This window comes from Dama dama, chromosome 15 (genome assembly GCF_033118175.1).
Source record: "Dama dama isolate Ldn47 chromosome 15, ASM3311817v1, whole genome shotgun sequence".
Taxonomy (NCBI): Eukaryota; Metazoa; Chordata; class Mammalia; order Artiodactyla; family Cervidae; genus Dama; species Dama dama.
The window spans coordinates 22,264,689-22,278,922 of NC_083695.1; positions in this window are offsets into that span (position 1 = coordinate 22,264,689).

Below are 14,234 nucleotides of genomic sequence, written 5' to 3' on the forward strand. Positions count from 1 at the left end.
CCTGCAGGAGCACTTCCTGCAATGGAAGTGCTTGCACAGGCAAGCCCAAGATCCCAGAGGGGAGAAAGGAAAAACTCTGAGAAAAGGACAGAAACCAGGAAATTGATGTTTTAAATGGGACAGTGGCTAATTATAACAACACTTGATTTGGATTGAATATTTATTTGAAAGAGGCTATTCTAAACCATAAATGACTCAAAATGTTTAGGATCAGACTTAATTTCATCATTTGGATGAAATTTAGTGAAACATTAGTGCTTTCGTAAAGATAATTAAGCAGCTTGCACATAGCTGAGAGGTGACTACAGGTACACTTCAGAGATATTTTGGATTCTATTCCAGACCACAATAGAGTGAATATTAAAATATCACAATAAATAAAATGAGTCACACAATTTTTTTGGTTTCCTAGAACATATGAAATTATATTTACACTATCCTTGTAGTCCACTAAGTTTGCAATAGCATTATGTCTAAAAACCAATGTACATGCCTTTATTGAAGAGTACTTTATTGCCAAAAAACTCTAGCCATCATCTGACCCTTCAGTGAGTTGTAATCTTTTTTGCTGGTAGAGGGTCTTGCCTCAATATTAATGGCTGCTGACTGATCAAGGGTGGCTTGCTGAAGTTTGGAATGGCTGTGACAGTGTCTTAAAATAAGACAAGAATAAAGCTTGCTGCATCAATGAACTCTTCCTTTCACGACAATTTCTCTGCAGCTTGCAGTGCTGTTTGATAGTATTTTACCCACAGCAGGACTTCTTTTAAAATTGGAGTCAATCTTTTCAAATGCTGCCACTGTTTTATCAACTAAGTTTATGTAATATGCTGAATCTTTTGTTGTCATTTCGACAGTCTTCACATCTTCACCAGGAATAGCTTGCATCTCAAGAAACCACTTTCATTGCTCACCCATAAGAAGCAAACTTTGTCCATTAAGTTTTATCATGAGATTGTAGAAATCCAATCACATCACCAGGCTCCACTTCTAATTTTAGTTTTCTTGCTATTTTTATTACATCTGCACCAAAGTATTGAACCCTTCAAAGTCATCCATAAGGCCTGGAATCAACGTCTTACAAACTCCTCTTAATGTTGATATTTAATATTTGTTATTAATAACAATAACCTCCTCCTTCTCCCATGAATCACAAGAATTCTTAATGGCATCTATAATGGTGAATCCCTTCCAGAGGACTTTTTATTTACTTTGCTCAGATCCATCAGAGGAATCACTATCTATGGCAGCTATAGCCTTATGAAATGTATTTCTTCAATAATAAAACTTGAAAGTTGAAATTACTCCTTGATCCATGGGCTATAAAATGGATGCTGTGTTATCAGGTATAAAAACATTAATTTCATTGTACATCTTCATGAGAGTTCTTAGGTGACCAGGTGCATTGTCAATGAGCAGTAATATTTTGAAAGAAATCTTTTTTCTAATCAACAGGTCTTAACAACGGGCTTAAAGTATTCAGTAAAACATGTTGTAAACAGATGTGCTGTCATCCAGGCTTTGCTGTTCCATTTATAGAGCACAGGTAGAGTCAATTTAGCATATTTTTAAGGTCCTTAGGATTTTCAGAATAGTAAATAACCACTGGACTCAACTTAATGTCACCATCTGCATTAGTCCCTAACAGAGAGTCAGCCTGTCCTTTGAAGCTTTGAAGCTAGGCACTGACTTCCCCTCTCTAGCTATGAAAGTCCTGGCATTTTCTTCCAATATAAGACTCCTTCATCTACATTGAAAATCTGTTGTTTAGTGTAGCCACTTTCATTAATTATCTTAGCTAGATCGTCTATGTAACTTGCTGCCACTTCTGTATCAGCACTTGCTACTTCACTTTGCATTTTTATGATGTGCAGATGATTCTTTCCTTAAACATCATGAACTAACCTCTGCTGGCTTCAAACTTTTCTTCTCAGCCTTCACAGAATTGAAGAAATTTAGGTCTTCAAAAAAAAAAAAACCCTCTTTATTTATTTACATATTTGGCTGTGTCAGGTCTTAGTTGTGTCATGCAGGATCTTTCACTGCAGCACACAATCTCTAGTTGTGGCACATAGGCTCTCTGCTAGGGTTGCTCAGGCTCTGGAGCTTGCGGGCTCAGTAGTTGTGGCATGGCGGGCTCAGTTGCCCCATGGCATGTGGGATTCTAGCTCCCTGACCAGGAACTGAATCCACATCTTTTGCACTGCAAGGCAGACTCTTAACCACTGAACCACCAGGGAAGTCCCAAAAGTTAGGTCTTGCTCTAGGTTGTGTGTGTGTGTGTGTTAGTTGCTTAGATGTGTCCGACTCTTTGCAACCCCATAGACTGTAGCCCACCAGGCCCCTCCATCCATGGGATTCTCCAGGCAAGAACACTGGAGTGGGTTGCCATTTGCTTCTTCAAAAGGAACTATAGAAAGAAAGAAAGTGAAGTCGCTCAGTCGTTTCTGACTCTTTGCGACCCCGTGGACTGTAGCCTACCAGGCTCCTCCATCCATGGAATTTTCCAGGCAAGAGTACTGGAGTAGGTCAGGCTTTGGCTAAAGGGAATGTTGTGACTGGTTTGATCTTTTACCTTGACCATTAAAGTTTCCTCCGTATCAACAGTAAGGCTGTTTCACTTTGTTATCATTCCTGTCTTCACAGGAATACTACTTTTAATTTGCTCCAAGAATTTTTACTTCACATTCCTAACCTAGGTAACTGGTACAGAGGCCTAAGTTTTCAACCTATCTCAAGTTTTGACATGCCTTCCTCACTAAGTTTAATAATCATTTTCATCTTTTGATTTAAAGAGTAATTCTTCCTTTCCTAAAGAGAGACATGTGACTTTTCCTTTCACTTAGAGGCCATTACAGGATTATTAATTGGCCTAATAGCAATATTGTTGTGTCTCAGGAAATAGGGAGGCCTGAGAAGAGGGAGAGAGACAGGGAACAGCCATTCAGTGAAGTAGTCAGAACACACGCATTTATTAATTAAGTTTGCCATGTTATATGGGTACAGTTTGTGGTGCCCTAAAACAATTATAGTAGTGACATCAGAAACCACTGATCACAGAAAAGTTAAAGCGAAGTCCCTCAGTCATGTCTGACTCTTTGCAACCCCAGGGACTATAGCCCCCCAGGCTCCTCTGTCCATGGAATTTTCCAGGCAAGAATACTGGAGTGGGTTGCCATTTCGTTCTCCAGAGGATCTTCACAACCCAGGGGCTGAACTTCATATTGCAGGCAGACTCTTTACTGTGCGAGCCACCAGGGATGATAACAGACATAATGACAATGAAAAAGTTTGAAATATTGTGAGAATTATCAAAACGTGACACAGAGACACAAAGTGAGCAAATGCCGTGGGAAAATGGCACCAATAAACAATAAACTAGCTTGATGCAGGGTTGTCAAAAACCTTCAATTTGGTAAAAACAATACAAAGCAAAACAAAACTATAACAACAACAAAAACTGCAGTAGCTGTAAAGCACAGTGAAGTGCGGTAAATCAAGGCAAGCCTGTATTCAATCATTCTGTCAATAACAAATATACATATACCCTTCACCACAAAGGAAACACAGCTGTAAAATTAAGATTTCATCACCGTAAACAGTGGTAGGTGACGCTGAAGAGCAGTGCATGCAAGACAATGCTCAAGGACAACCTTCCTTTTTCCTCCGGTCAAGAAAGATGTCATGAAAGAAATGTATATTTAGGGTTTTTTTAATGGGTTAGGAATAATGACTTGATAGATTTAGAAAATGAAAATTCTGAACAAATGATGCTTCTTGGAAAAAAGTTCAGAGATTGAAGTGAGAGGGAATGGATAATGGGCTGTCAGAGACATGTATTTATTAAGTTCTTATTTGTTGTTGCAATCTATTCTTCTGTGCTTTGCTTTGCTCAGACCTGGAAAACCATATTTCACCTTTGCCAGATGAAGTCTTTAAGGTGTGGCTCATGGGGGCAGAAGGAGACTAGAGGGAAAGGGAGAAGCAATTTTTCTTTCCTGTTTTGTTTTTAATTTCTGTGTCTAGTCTATGGCATTTATCCTAGCAATAACTGCTAGTTCCATCCCTAGAGTTTCTTCTACCCTCTCAGAACTCCCTCAGAGGCACCTGCCTCAACTGGCCACTGTCCCTCCTCAGTGGCCTTGGTCTTCACGCCCCTTCACTAAGGTTCTAAGTTCCCAATCATTCCAACCTCTCCCCTTTGTTTTCTTAGCTACTTCCTGTGAGCAAGACTTCTGTGATACTTCGGTATTCCCCTTTGTATATTTTTAGTCCTCTAATACCTGTTTAATTCTTTATCAAAGTCTCTCTATTTAAAGAATTTGTATAATTTTTGTTTTCCTGACTGGATGCTGACATTGTCATACGGAAGATAGGAGAAGGGGGCAAACCAAGATTTAACTAAGATTTAAATCAAAGCAAAAGAAGTGAATATTAGAGTACCAAGGTGATTCAATGCATAACTGAGATAAACATGGTCATTTCATCACAATCAAATAACTGGGACACTGGTAGATTCTCAGAGCAAAAGTAAGGAAAGATATACTGTGCTCGCATTAAATTGATGGCAAAACTGTGTACGACATGTGCAGTTACTAAGTTGTGTCTGACTTTGCAACGCTATGGACTGTAGCCCACCAGGCTCCTCTGTCCATGGAATTCTCCAGGCAAGAATACTGGAGTGGGTGTCATTTCCTTCTCTAGGGGATCTTCTCAACCCAGGGATCAAACCCACATCTCCTGCACTGGCAGGCAGGTTCTTTACCACTGAGCCACCCGGGTAGCCCAAAAATCTATACAGCAAAGTTCAAGATATAAGCATAGTTATACAGCACATTTACAGTTGGGCAAAGGGTTATAAATAGATATGTGTGTCAAGCACTCTTTTTGAACAACCTTTATGCAGAATCAAGTCATTTACAAAATTCTTAAGATTTCCCATTGAACCGATCTCAAGGAATTCCTGCATACTGAACACACTGGGACAAGTGGGATCGCTCAGGGTCCTGCTTTGTCATTAACACAGTCATCAACATCAGTTAGAACCCTTAGGAGCTTCTCCCAATTATGAGAATTATCTTAGAAATATCCTAAAAGAGAAGACAGCCCCGCAGGGGTGCTACTGCTTTTTGGAAAGGATATTGCATACAGGCTAAGTCGCTTCAGTCGTGTCCAACTCTTTGCAACCTTGTGGACTGTGACCCAACAGGCTCCTCTGCCCATGGGACTCTCCAGGCAAGAATACTGGAGTGGGTTGCCATGCCCTCCTCCAGGGGATCTCCCCACACTGAGCTTCAAGAAGTGGTCCATCAGATCAGGCACCTTAGAGATCAGAAAGAGGCACCAAGAACTTCTGAGTAGCTTTAGGAGTTGGAGGATCTTCGGTGATCTTAGTAAATGTGGTCTCTGTGGGGCGGGGGTGGCAGAGGCTGGTGTGGACAGACTTCAGGAGTGACTCAGGGCACCTTTCTGATGCATCATTTCATTAGAGCTTGGGAGTTGCTGCAAGACAGGTGGGGAGCCAGGTAGTGCTTGCCAACGCTGATCTCTGACTCTCATTGGCACTGACTGCTGTTATGTACGACTTGGTGCACAAACTGGATCTAGTAAGAGGCCTTGGAAATCACTCAAAACTCATTTTCAAATAGACTACCCTGCATTTTTCCCTTTACTCCTGGTGGTTCTAATCCAGTTGATGTTCCAAAAATGTTGGTGCTATCCTCTCTTTCCTACTGCAAAAGGTGTAAAAATGCATCCTAACACTACAGAGAGATAATTCCTTATCCAGGTTGTTTTCTGATGAAAGGCAGATGGATTTTCTCAGCATGTATAATCTTACAGAGAATGTAGCTTGATGGTTAATGCCTGGAGCTCTGAGGCTGAACAGGGTGGGGTTTAAATCCTTGCTGGGCCCAGAAATTTACTTACGGTCCCTGACCTGCAGTTTTTTCATTTTGATTGTAAAGAAGATGACACTATCCTCCCCTGTGGGCTGATGTGTTGTGAGAAATAACTGACCAAGCATCTAGCTCCAAGCCTGGCACAGATTAGGCTTTTGGTCAATGAGACCAAAAATTCTTGTTAGTTACTTTCAGGAGCCAGTGTAAAAATTATTAGATTGCATAATTCTACACTCCAAAATTCCTTCAGAAAAAAATAACTATTGAACTCATTTTCAGATGCTCTGGGAAGATTTGCAAGCAATTGGGAAATTTCTTTCAGAATAAACCTGCTGATTACATGCTAGTTTATCCCTCTCACACCCTCACAACAGGGTTATGGCTCTCCAAGCATGTCTGTGTTTAAAAGAATCTAAGCCTTTGGGGTTAGCTGGAAGAGATTAAGGCAATACCTCAGGGCAAAAGCCTCATGGCCTCTATTATCCTTGGGGTCTTCAGATTATACTTAGAGGTGCCTCAGATTGTAAAGAGGTACAATAATGGGCATTTGAAAATTTCCTCTCTAGCAACTATTTCCCTTTCTTTCTACAATAACACTGATTTCTTAGGACTGTTTGTTTGCTGATTTGTTTTTGGTGACCCATCCTCCCTGACTTTCACCCCCACAGGGTGTTAAGACTCCACCCTTACCTTGTACATTAGCCAGTGAGATCATAGCCCTTCCTGGTCATAGTGATTCTTATAAGGGTGGGTGGGCATGTGACCTCAGTTGATCCAATATGGTGAATTTTACAGACGACAGGAATTTTGGGGTCAAAATGTTTGCTCTCTTCTAATGGGTTTGGCCTTGTGATGGGATAAACCTGGCGTTTCTAGGGGTATGAGGTGGAAATGAATCTAACACAGGAGAGGGCAGAGTCACTGAGAGAAACTTGAACTCTGAATCAAGTCAAAGCAAAATTAGCACCTTGAGTTTTCAATAACCAGTACGTTCTCCATTAGGCTTAAACCAATTCAAACCAGTTCAAACCTGTAAACTGTCACTGGCAAAAGAGTTGTGACTGATGCTGGAAATAATTTGGGAATATTTGAGCCAGTATTCACCATGATAGAGAAAGTTCTGATTCTCCCAAAGCTACTACAGAATTTGTGATTGATTGCTTTCTTTCAGATACTACATTCTATAAATCTGTCAGAGGAAATCCTCCATTGGCTGTCTCCAACAGGCAAATGGAAAAGAAAGCAAAAATTTAAGTGAAAAGAATTCACATAAATTCATAAGGCACTTCCCTGCAAACTAAACAGCCATGGTGTTTCTTCAGGGAAACTCTGAGAATAGCAATACACACAACAATAAAAATAAACAATAAAGTTTTATAACCACCAATAACATATCAAGAGAACTCAAGTATTTTCAGTTAGGTGCCACAACTATGAAGAGGGGAACCCTCTCCACATCCCTACATTGAGCAAAGCCTCTTTCTTCATGACCTGGAGGCTCTGGCTTTCTGAGGGCACCAAGTGATACTGCTCTGCAGCCTAGAAAGGGTTTCCTTGGTGGCTGTCCAGATGCTAATTGCCTTGAAGAGTAAATGAGTCATAATTTGTATCAGAGATGTTGCTATAATTACAATACAATGAAAAAGCCAGAGTTTTCCCTGGCTTTATTGTTTCCTCTTCAACAATATACCTTGGATTTACAGGCTAGAGGCTAAGAAGCTAAATCAGCTACAGACTAAAAATCTGACATCCTCACCATTTATGTTTCTGCCCTGAGGGCCAGTCAGGTAAATTGTTAATGCAGAGTGGTCCCCGGTGGATTCCTACTGGGTTCTGTGTGAAGGCGCCATCAAACAGCTTCTTTCCCCTGAATGCTGTTTGTAATAGCTATTCTATGTAAGACAGAGGCCAGCCAGTGGCAGAGGTTTAAATGATACCAATAGGATTCTCCCTGCAAACCCAGTCATTCCCAGGAATGTACCTTCCTATCACATGTCTATCTGGGAAAGATGGCTGATCACAGTGTAATTGATAAAGCAATCAATCTTTCTTTTTCTCTCTCTCTCTCTTCTCTTTTCTTTCTCCCTTCCCTCCCTTCCTTCTTTTCTTTCTTCCTTCCTTCTCTTCTCTCTCTCTTTCTTACCTCTTACCTCTGAAGAGTTAAGAAATTTTTTGGAAGGTTGTGGAAGATAAAGAGTAAACTTTCTAAACTTCTATTTATAGCTTCCACCATTGATTTTTTTTCTTGTATCAGTTAGGGTTTGGTAGTTTTAAGTCACAGCTACTGATTCTGGATAAGAAGCAAAAAAGATTTTATTGGAAGAATGTGAGATAATTCATAGATCTGAAGGGAAAAACTACAGAACCAGACAGAAAAGTTGAGAACCAGAGCATTGCGACCCATTCAGTAGCTATGAACAATATTTTCAGGGTCCTACAACAACCATTTTCCGTCTTTGCAATAATTGGGCTAAAGAATCAAATTTCTGGGCAAGAGAGTTCCACAGCCCTAGGTTGGCTCAGCTGCCTCAAACTTAGATTTCAGGACACTGGCAGTTCCACCAAGACTGTTCCACACACAGGTGAAGGAATTCCCCAAAGAGTTTTATCCAGGAAAAGAAAAAGGGCATGTGGGTGGACAAAAAAACCAAAAGATTCCATTCATAGCACCTTTGATCAGGCTGCTTCCTCTACTGAAATGCCTTTCCTTACTGCAGGCCCTACTCAGCCTTTTGAATCCAGCTTAGAAATCATCTCCTCTGAGAAGTCTTCCCTGACTCATGCACATACCCTCACCAGCTACTAAGTTAAGAACCTCAGTCTTCTGCGTTCCTTTCTATTGTTGCCTTTAAAACATTGGAGTATAACTTATCTGAGTGTCTGACTTCCTTGAGAGAAGAAAAAAAAATTATTATGCACTCTTCTATAGCACCTAACACACAGTAGGGATTCAATGAATGCTTCATGGATGACTGGTTGGAAGGAAAATTGGACCAGTGAATGAATCTGACTTTTTACCAAATCTGGACTGTACCAAATTTAAGTTACAGCTTTTAAGTTCCATAAAATGTTATGGAAAGACCTGAATCTTTTGGCCAACCCAATAAATATGTTTGTACTCAATAGCTCATTGTTCATCTCATCTCTTGCTGTTTCTACATATGAAGAGTGAAGATTATCATTGTCATTCTCCCAATCCAGGGAATGAAAATGGAGGTGTGCTATGTCTGTTAGTACCGTTAATTAATCAGCTTTGTGAAGATTATTTTACAGTCTGTCTCATGTAATATCGAATCCAAAGCAGATGCTAAGTAAACACACCAGGTGAAATTAATTGTCAGAACAATTCACCTCAAATAGCTATTATCCAGCACCTACAATCTGCCTTCCCAGCCAAGACTTAATTCATCATTCGTCAACTATGCTTTCCCATTCAAGGTCATCAGAAAATGCCCTCAAATTTAAAAAAAAAATTGCTAGTTGGTCTGCATGTGAGTGCTTCTGGATTAGAAGGGGGAAGGTGAGTAGGACCTGGTTTGCTCCCATGTGCTGCAGATTTAAGGAATGTTGAGGAATGTTAACTGAAGTACAGACTAGTGAACAAAGTTGGACCCTCCTCCATCCTCTCTGGCTATCTGGGCAGAGTAAGCATGCTTTTGACCCCAGTTAGTTAACACCTACCCCAACAGGGGTAGGATACCCTAGAAGCAGCCTTAATATCCTAAGTCAGGTCTGCTTTTACTCTAGGATGCTTTTGTACAAATAGAAAAAGGTACCACCTACTACACAATCAAATTAAAAAATTGGCTCCTCCACAGGCATCTGAATTAGCAAGAACTCTGATTGGATGTGGCCAGACAAGGGATGCAGCCCTGTGCCAGGGGGTATAGCCTGGGAGTATGACACAGACTGTATTTCAGGCCCTTTTACCTCGCAGCCAGCACCTCTGTGAAGGGAAGCGATACCCATACATGACATCCCTTATATAGATAAACCCAGTTGTCAGCAAAGAAGAGAACATGACAAAGAGCTAAACTTCATATTGCAGATCCACAGGTACTGCTGGAAACAAACTGACCCCCACACTTATTACCAATCTGGAAAGCTAATTAGAAAAGCTGAAGGGAAGGTCAGTCTCAGCATCAAGAAAGGGAGACAGTTCTTTTCCATTTGTTCTTAAATTTTAAAACATCAAACATAAGGAAATGTATACACATTTGTGTATATACTATCAACCACCTAGATTTAACAATAACATTTTATCATATTGGTGAAATCTTTAAGCCTTCCAACACCAAACCACTGCCTACTCTTTTCTTTCCTCCAACTCCAAATTGGTCCCCCAGTTGATATTTGCCCTGACCGAGCCCGTTTTTGATACTTCCACTAGGTGTTTTTACAAAGAAATAGAGGAAAACAATAGAATGGAAAAGACTAGAGGTCTCTTCAAGAAAATTAGAGATACCAAGGGAACATTTCATGCAAAGATAAGCAACCAAAGCACAGAAGTGGTAAGGACCTAACAGAAGTAGAAGAAATTAAGAATAGGTGGCAAGAATACACAGAGGAACTATACAAAAAAGGCCTTAATGACCCAGATAACCATGATGGTGTGGTCACTCACCTAGAGCCAGACATCCTGGAGTGTGAATTCAAGTGGGCCTTAGGAAGCATTACTATGAGTAAAGCTAGTGGTGGTGATGGAATTCCAGCTGAGCTATTTCAAATCCTAAAAGATGCTGCTTTTAAAGTGCTGCACTCAATATGCCAACAAATTTGGAAAACTCAGCAGTGGCCACAGGACAGGAAAAGGTCAGTCTTCATTCCAATCCCAAAGAAAAGGCAATGCCAAAGAATGATGAAACTGCTGTACAACTGTACTTATTTCACACACTAGTAAGGTAATGCTCAAAATCCTTCAAGTTAGGCTTCAACAGTACATGAATTGAGAATTTCCAGATGTTCAAGCTGGATTTAGTAAGGGCAGAAGAACCAGAGATCAAATTGCTGACATCTGTTGGATCATAGAAAAAGCAAGAGAACTCCAGAAAAACATCTACTTCTGCTTCATTGACTATGCTAAAGCCTTTGACCCTGTGGATCACAACAAACTATGGAAAATTCTTAAAGAGATGGGAATACCAGACAACCTGACCTGTCTCCTGAGAAGCCTGTATGCAGCTCTAAAAAGCAACAGTTAGACATGGAACAACAGACTGGTTCAAAATTGGGAAGAGTATGTCCAGGTTGTACATTGTCACTCTGCTTATTTAACTTATATGCAGAGTACCTCATGCAAAATGCCAGGCTGGATGAAGCACAAGCTGGAATCAAGATTGCCAGGAGAAATATCAGTAATCTCAGATATGCAGATGACACCACCCTAATGGCAGAAAGTGAAGAAGAACTAAAGAGCCTCTTGATGAAAGTGAAAGAGGAGAGTGGAAAAAGCTGGCTTAAAACTCAACATTCAAAAAATGAAGATCATGGCATCTGGTCCCATCACTTCATGGCAAATAGGTGGGGAAACAATGGAAAGAGTGATTGACTTTATTTTCTTGGGCTCCAAAATCACAGCGGATGATGACTGTAGCCATGAAATTAAAAGATGCTTCTTGGGGAAAAAAAGCTATGACAAACCTAAACTGTATTAAAATGCAGAGACATCACTTTGTTGACAAATGCCCATATAGTCAAAGCTATGGCTTTTCCAGTTGTCATATTTGAATGTGAGAATTGAGCCATATAGAAGGCTGAGTGCTGAAGAAGTGATGCCTTCAAACTGTGATGCTGGAGAAGACTCTTGAGAGTCCCTTGGACAGCAGGGAGATCAAACGAGTCAATCCTAAAGGACATAATCCTGAATGTTCATTGGAAGGACTGATGCTGAAGCTCCAATACTTAGGCCACCTACTGGGAAGAGTTGACTTATTGGAAAAGACCCTGATGCTGGGAAAGACTGAGGGAATGAGGAGAAGAGGGCAACAGAAGATGAGATGGTTGGATGGCATCACCAACTCAATGGACATGAGTTTGAGCAAACTCCGGGAAATAGTGAAGGACAGGGAAGTCTGGTGTGCTGCAGTCCATGGGGTTGCAAAGAGTCAGACATTACTTAGCAACTGAACAACAACAAGAGAAGTGTAAAATGGTATCACACTATGATTTTACTTTGAATTTCCCTTGTCATTAATGAGATTGAGCTCTTTCTTTTTCTGCAACTGTACAATTCATACTATTTGTCCATTTTTCTTGGATTATCTTTTTTATTGACTTGTAGGAATCAAAAATACAAATTTTTATAAAGAATTATTTGTTACTTACAGGAATTATAAATATCTTCTTTCAGTTTGCAGCTCATATTTTAACTTTGTTTATTGTTTCTTTGTTGGTACAGAAGTGTAATATTTCAATATAGTCATATTTTAGAACCTCTTCTTTTTGGTATATACCCTTTGAAACATAGTTCCCTATGCTTAAGTGTTCTCTGTTTTCTCCTCAAAATTTTAAATTTTCCTTTTAATATGGAGGCCTTAATTCTATCTGGAATTTGCTTGTGTATGTAGTGTGAGGTAGGGATAATTTTTTTTTCACGGTCAGTTATCCCAGCATTTGAATAGTTCTTTCTGTCTCTGCAGATTTGTATTGTCATTTCTGTTATGATCCAAGTTTCCATTTTCTGATTTCTTGGACCAGTCTGTCAATCTGTCCCTACTTACATAAATATCAAACTCTTTCATTACTTCCATAAAAAGCAGTTTTTACTGATACCTGAAATAACATCATTCTTTGGGAGAGATGTGAACATCTCCAAGAAGGATAATGCTCTAAATCAACGACAATATTACATGTATATCTTGCTTGGATTCCTTCCAATCAGCCAATCTATTGAGAGAAGCTCAGTAGATTGAGCTTCTCTATTACTCTAATTTTTTCCAGGAGTGGCCCTGAACAGAAATAGAAATACATTTGCCTAGAAATATGGCATTTCAATATAAAAATGTGTCACAACTTTCTCTACTCATCATAAAATAATAACCAGAATCATAACTTACACTTATTGACACATGAGTAACCACTTAATGTTAATTACATTATTAAATCCCACAATATGGGTAATTTCCTTGAAATATAGATGAGAAAACTGAAACTCACAGAAGGGAAGGGACTTGTCCAAGGTCATAGAGACAGTAACAAAACTCAGCTTGTTACATTCCTAGCTACTAGATTATATTGCCCTCCATATTGTAGAATTACCACACTACAGTGGGATTAAGTACTTTTGAGGGGAGAGAGTGAATCTTATTTTACCATTACGTCCTCAACCCAAGCACTGTGTTAGTCACACACAATAGACTCTCAATCAATATTTGTAGACCAGAATGAATAAATACATGCTGGCTGTGGGGTCTGTGGTTTCTGAGTCATGAAAGGCCTAAGCGGTTTACTTACTAGGTTGGTGGGGAAGAATCTTCACCTTACTTCCTCTGAAAGCCACGCCAAGTCTCTTTTCTACTTACCCTCAGATGTTGAGCTAGGTTATGAACACACAACAACGTACTTTCTGTATAGAATATTAGGAATCAACAGATAGAATTGGGGATGGGGATACACAAAAGCCAGTGCCTGCTACACTTCCAGCTTGAGCATTTTCCAGAGGGCATTTCCAACCTCTAGAAATAATCTTCCCATTTCCCAGATATTTCAGCATCATTTGCCCTGGGTCTCATCAGAGACAATACAGCTTTGCCTTCTCATGAGGTTGTGTGCTAAATCTGAAAAGCAGTTTGCAGCTCAGCCCCATAGAGACGGTGGCAGTGGGGATTCCCGGCCAGCACAGAGGCCCCTGCTGCTGAGTGGAGTTCCCCAACATGAGAAGTGAGTGGGCCACAGAACTCACTGGTCTCTGGGGACTATCAGCACCATGACATCTCCCCTAAAAACTGTGGGGTTTTTTTTGGAGGGGGGTTCTGCAAGGTGGGGGTTATAGTATGTCAGGAGATGGTTTTGGAAGGCTTGAGTCTCTCCCTAGACTCTGCAGAATTAAATGGATTGATCAATGATGGTTTCATAGCAGGTAGGCTTCTACCTCCTCTCTCCTTGGATGAATCAGTTTACCATTTCTAAACTGAGCTCAAGCTCAACTTCAGAACCTACTCAGGCCCTACGCCATGGCCTTGTTTCAACTATAAGCATTTAAGAAGCTTTCCATCTGAAATAGAAAGTGCCTCAGCATTAACCTCTTTGAGTGAGGAATTCATAGCTGCTGTTGTGCTCATTTACTTAGATTCTGGCATCGATTCACAATTCCCTGGAAGCTCTGTTCTTTCTCAT